Here is a 6,512-nt window from a genome sequence, read left to right on the forward strand (position 1 = left end):
CTGATTTAGAGTATCTGGTTTTATGTTGAGGTCCTTGATCCACTTGGACTTTAGTTTTGTGCAGGGTGATAAATATGGATCTATTTTCATTTTTCTGCATGTAGACATCCAGTTGGTCCAGCACCATTTGTTGAAGATGCTGTCTTTTTTCCATTGAATGGATTTGGCTTCTTTGTCAAATATTGAGTATTCATAGGTGTGTGGGTTTATTTCTGGGTCTTCTATGCGATTCCATTGATCCTCCTTTCTGTTTCTATGCCAATACTATGCAGTTTTTATTACTGTTGCCCTGTAGTACAGCTTGAGATCGGGAATAGAGATACCTCCAGATGATCTGTTGTTGTACAGGATCGTTTTGGAGATTCTGGGTGTTTTGTTTCTCCATATGAAGCTGAGAATCTTTTTTTCAAGGTCTGTAAAGAATTGAGTTGGTATTTTGATGGGAATTGCATTGAATCTGTAGATTGCTTTTGGCAGGATGGCCATTTTCACAATGTTAATCCTACCAATCCATGAGCACGGGAGATCTTTCCATCTTCTGAGATCTTCTTCAATTTCTTTCTTCAAAGACTTGAAGTTTTTCTCAAACAGGTCTTTCACTTGCTTGGTTAGAGTCACTCCAAGGTACTTTATGTTATTAGTGGCTATTGTGAAGGATGTTGTTTCCCTAATTTCTTTCTCAGCCTTTTTGTCTTTGGTATACAAGAGGGCTTCTGATTTTTTTGAGTTGATTTTGTATCCTGCCACTTTGCTGAAGGTGTTTATCAGCTGAAGAAGTTCTCTGGTTGAATCTTTGGGTTCGCTCATGTATACTATCATATCATCTGCAAATAGTGACACTTTGACCTCTTCCTTTCCAATTTGTATCCACTTGATCTCCTTTAGTTGTCTTATTGCTCTGGCTAGGACTTCAAGTACAATGTTGAAGAGATATGGAGAGAGTGGGCAGCCTTGTCTTGTCCCTGATTTCAGTGGGATTGATTTAAGTTTCTCTCCATTGAGTTTGATGTTGGCTATAGGCTTGCTGTATATTGCCTTTACTATCTTTAGGTATGTGCCTTGTATCCCTGATCTCTCCAAGACTTTAAACATAAATGGGTGTTGGACTTTGTCAAATGCTTTTTCAGCATCTAAGGAGATGATCATGTGGTTTTTCTCCTTCATTTTGTTTATGTGGTGGATTACATTGATGGATTTCCGTATGTTGAACCACCCTTGCATTCCTGGGATGAAGCCTACTTGGTCATGGTGGATGATATCTTTGATGTGTTCTTGGATTCGGTTTGCAAGTATTTTATTGAGTATTTTTGCATCAATGTTCATAAGAGAGATAGGTCTGAAGTTCTCTTTTTTGGTTGGATCTTTGTGTGGTTTAGGTATCAAAGTGACTGTGGCTTCATAGAATGAGTTTGGTAGTGTTCCTTCTGTTTCTATTTTATGGAATAGTTTGAGGAGAATTGGTGTTAATACTTCTTTGAAGGTCTTGTAGAATTCTGCGCTGAAGCCATCTGGTCCAGGGCTTTTTTGGGAGGGGAGACTGTTAATGACTGCTTCAATTTCCTTGGGAGATATAGGACTATTCAGTCTTTCTACCTGATCTTGACTTAATTTTGGTAGATGGAATCTGTCAAGAAAGTTATCCATTTCATTTAGATTTTCAAATTTTGTGCCATATAGGCTTTTGTAGTATGACCTAATAATCGTTTGGATTTCCTCAGTGTCTGTAGTTATGTCCCCATTTTCCTTTCTGATTTTGCTGATTTGTGTGGTTTCTCTCTGCTTTTTAGTTAGTTTGGCTAAGGGTTTGTCTATCTTGTTGATTTTCTCAAAGAACCAGCTTTTTGTTTCATTGATTCTTTGGATAATTTTATTTGTTTCTAATTGATTGATTTCTGCCCTTAGTTTGATTATTTCCCGCCGTCTGCTCCTCTTGGGTGTATCTGCTTCTTTTTTTTCTAGGTTTTTCAGTTGGGCCATTAAGTTGTTTGTATGTGATGTTACGGATTTCTTCTTGTAGGCACTTAGTGCTATAAATTTTCCTCTGAGCACTGCTTTCAATGTGTCCCATAAATTTGGGTATGTTGTGCCTTCATTTTCATTGAATTCTAGGAAGTCTTTAATTTCTTTCTTTATTTCCTCCTTGACCCAGCTGTCATTGAGTAGTAAGTTGTTCAGTTTCCATGTGCGTGTAGGCTTTTTGTTGTTTCTGTTGTTGTTGATGTCCAGCTTTAGTCCATGGTGGTCAGATAGTATACAAGGGATTATTTCAATCCTTTTGTATCTGTTGAGGCTTGCTTTGTGACCAACTATATGGTCTATTTTCGAGAAGGTTCCATGTGGTGCTGAAAAGAAGGTGTACTCTTTTGAGTTTGGGTGAAAAGATCTGTAGACGTCTATTAGGTCCATTTGATTTAGGGATTCTGTGAGTGCTTTTATTTCCCTATTTGGTGTCTGTCTGGTTGATCTGTCCCTTGATGAGAGTGGGGTGTTGAAGTCTCCCACTATTAAGGTATTAGGATCAATGTATGATTTAAGCTTTAATATTGTTTCATTTACGAATGTAGGTGCTCTTGTATTTGGGGCATAGATATTCAAAATTGTGATGTCCTCTTGTTGGATTTTTCCTTTGATGAGAATATAGTGGCCCTCCTTATCTTTTTTGATTAACTTGGGTTGAAAGTCTATTTTATTAGATATTAGGATGGCTACTCCAGCTTGTTTTCTGGAACCATTTGCTTGAAAAACATTTTTCCAGCCCTTTACTCTGAGGTAGTGTTTATCTTTGTTGCATAGGTGTGTTTCTTGGATGCAACAGAATGTTGGGTCCTGTTTCCTTAACCATTCTGTTAGCCTGTGTCTTTTTATTGGTGAGTTGAGTCCATTAATATTGATAGATAATATTGACCAATGCATGTTAGTTCCTTTTGTAATGGAGTCGATGATCTTACCTTGTTTCATTGCTTGTTTTCTTTTCATTTTTTGTTGGGATATTATCTGTATGCCCTGTTTTCTTGGGTCAATTCGTTTTCGTTGGATTGGAGTTTTCCTTCTAGTATCTTCTGTAGGGTTGGTTTGCTGTATAGATATTGCGTAAATTTAGTTTTGTCATGGAATATTTTGTTTTCTCCATCTATGTTGATTGAAAGCTTTGCAGGGTATAGTAGTCTCGGTTGACATTTGTGATCTCTTAGAGTCTCCATGATGCTTGCCCAGGCCCTTCTGGCTTTCATAGTTTCTGATGAGAAATCTGGTGTGATTCTGATAGGTCTACCTTCATATGTTACTTGGCCTTTTTCCCTTGCTGCTTTTAATATCTTTTCTTTGTTCTGTAGATTTAGTGTTTTGACTATGATGTGACGTGATGTGTTTCTTTTCTGGTCTAGTCTATTTGGTGTTCTGTAGGCTTCTTGTATATTTATGGACATCTCTTTCTTTAAGTTGGGAAAATTTTCTTCTATGATTTTCTTGAAAATATTTTCTGGACCTTGGAGCCTGGAGTCTTCTTTTTCATCAATTCCTATTATTCTTAGATTTTGTCTTTTCATAGCATCCTTGATTTCCTGGATATTTTGTGATTGGAATTTTTCTGATTTTACTTTTTCTTTGAGAGAAGTATCAATTTCTGCAAGTGTGTCTTCAGCTCCAGAGATTCTCTCTTCCATCTCTTGTATTCTGTTGGTGATGCTTACTTTTGTGGTTCCTGATCTTTTCTCCAAGTTCTCCAGCTCAAGAGTTTTCTCATTTTGTGTTTTCTTTATTGATTCTAATTCTGTTTTCATGCCTTGCACCATTTCTTTCATGTGTTTGAATTTGGATTCCTGTCTCTCTACGATGGACTCTATTTCTTTGTTCATTTCCTTTTTGTATGCCACTAATTTTTTCTCTACTTGTGCCTCTATTTGTTTGGCTATGTTTGCCTGTGTTTCTTTAAGGGTTTTGTCTATTTCTTCTTTCTTTACCTCCAATTGACTGGCCAACTCTTTGAAAGATTTGTTCATTTCCTCCTTATGAGCCTCAAATAATTGAGCAAGCATGGCTTTAAGGTCATTTTCCTGTGCTTCTGATGAATTGGAGTATCCATCGATTTTGGGGTTTGCTGGTGAAGTCATGATGTCCTGATTTATGTTGGAAGTGTTCTTTCGCCTACCCCTGGCCATTGGCTTATCTGAGACCTTCCCTGTTTGTTTTTGGATTCTGCCGATCAGACTGGTACTGTCTCTCTCTCGAGTCTGGAGAATTCTTCAGGAAGTTGAGAGAGGTCCCGTGTCCTTAGCGTATGCTGAGGACTAGCTGTACCTGTGGGAGGAAAGTACACAGGCGCAAACAGAGGCAAATGCAAGCGTGCGTGCGTGCGTGTGTATATGTGTGTGTGTGTGTGTAAGTGGGTGTGGGCGTGTGTCTCGAGGGACAGAGTGATGGCTAATGTTGAACCCTTGAGTGTGTGGGAGGGGCTCTGCAATGTATATGTCACAGGCGCTAGTGATGATCGCAGCGCAATTTCTGGCATTAACTGCCTTAACTCCTCAATTAGACCCACAGAGCAGGAACTTCAATGTTCCAAGTGCCCCTCTGTTTCCCAAAGTGGGTATATGGGTGGGAGGGGGTTCGATGCCTGGCTTCTGTTTTAGAAGGACCCAGGATCAGTGGAGCTGCAGATTCTCAAGGGTGCACTCACTTACAGGCAGGACACTTGGCAGAGATCGGCGTATCTGAGCTCTCTGCTCTCTGGTTTGGCTCTGCTTCTTTGATGTGCTCTGCCAGTTCCGTGCTGCTGTCACTGCCAGGTTATGAGGTCTTGCTGCAGCTGGAGATTTCAGGGTGGTCACGTCGGTAGGAATCGGGGTAACCAGCCTTTCTGTTCTCTGGTTTGGCCCTGGTTAGTCTTAAACTGGAGGGCTGATGTGCCCCGCCAGCTCAGTGCTGCTCCCCCGCCAGGTTAGAAAGTCCCGCTGTAACTGGAGACTGGGTTGCTAGTCCAGATGCTTTCTGGGAAGTCCTGGGGTCTCTTTACTGTGCTCTCCAAGCTTCGGGGGCCCAGCGCCTGGTGTGTCTAGCTTGTATGGCGTTTCTGTCTGGTTTTGGTGAGTATATAGCGTATTCTCTGTCACTGTGGGATTGGGCGGGCCGTACCGTCAGTGATGGCGCTCTTGCGGAGCTAGTATGGTGTCTAGCAGATTTGGGCCCTGGGAGGATGGTGCAGCCACCGCGCGCAAATCTGGGGCTCCGAGACACAGTACTGCTGGCCTTTGCTGATAAAGGGCTTGGGGCTCCGCCTCAGTGGCTGCAGGCCCCAGGCAGTTAGATCTGCGCTGAGAAAGGCGAGTCCACTGTGCCGAGGAGGAGGGAGGTCTGGGGGAGGGGAGTGCCGAGAGATCAAAGGATCTTTTCTCACCTTCCCCAAACAAGTCCCTGGGTGACCCGAGACCAAGGTTTTCACCTCCCGCGATGTTCCCTGTTGTTTAGAAACTCTCTCCGTTGTTTCCCTGGCTTCAGAAGTTCTTCCACTCATCAACTCAGAACTTTATCTCTTCCACAGCACGGAAACTGTGTGTGCTAGTCGCCATCTTGGCTCCGCCCCCCCAAACCTTCAATCACTTTCATCATCATAATTTTACTCACAGCACTCGAATTCGCCGTAGCCCTAATTCAAGCTTATGTATTCACTCTACTAGTCAGCCTGTATCTACATGACAACACTTAATGACCCACCAAACACATGCATTTCACATAGTAAATCCAAGCCCATGACCCCTAACAGGAGCACTATCCGCTTTACTTCTCACCTCAGGACTAACAATATGATTCCACTATAACTCCATTACTTTACTACTAATTGGACTTTCAACCAACACACTTACTATATTCCAATGATGATGAGACATCATTCGCGAAGGAACCTTCCAAGGACATCATACCCCAATCGTCCAAAAAGGCCTACGGTACGGAATAATCTTATTTATTGTATCAGAAGTCTTTTTCTTCTCAGGGTTCTTTTGAGCCTTTTACCACTCCAGCCTAGTCCCTACACATGATCTAGGAGGATGCTGACCTCCCACAGGAATCACCCCACTAAACCCACTAGAAGTACCACCACTAAACACATCTGTACTCCTAGCATCCGGAGTATCAATCACATGAGCCCATCACAGCTTTATAGAAAGTAAACGAAACAATATAAACCAAGCCTTACTGATCACAGTCATACTAGGTCTTTATTTTACCGCCTTACAAGCATCAGAATACCTAGAAACCTCTTTCTCTATTTCAGACAGCATTTACAGCTCAACATTCTTCATAGCAACAGGTTTTCATGGACTTCACGTAATCACCGGATCTACCTTCCTTATCGTATGTCTTTTCTGACAGCTAAAATTTCACTTTACATCAAAATACCACTTTGGATTTGAAGCAGCAGCATGATACTGACATTTTGTGGACGTCGTATGACTTTTCCTTTATGTTTCCATTTATTGATGAGGCTCATGTTCTCTTAGTATAAAAAGTACAATTGA

General features: G+C 41.3%; 1 pseudogene; it reads left to right on the top strand.

Moving 5' to 3' along the window:
• LOC129670790 (ATP synthase subunit a-like) overlaps window positions 1-5,701 on the top strand; it is a 6,924-nt pseudogene extending 1,223 nt beyond the window's left edge.
• Window positions 5,702-6,512: the final 811 nt, after the last annotated feature.

Source organism: Psammomys obesus, unplaced genomic scaffold, assembly GCF_907164565.1.
Source record: "Psammomys obesus unplaced genomic scaffold, mPsaObe1.curated_primary_1811, whole genome shotgun sequence".
In the NCBI taxonomy this organism is placed as follows: Eukaryota; Metazoa; Chordata; class Mammalia; order Rodentia; family Muridae; genus Psammomys; species Psammomys obesus.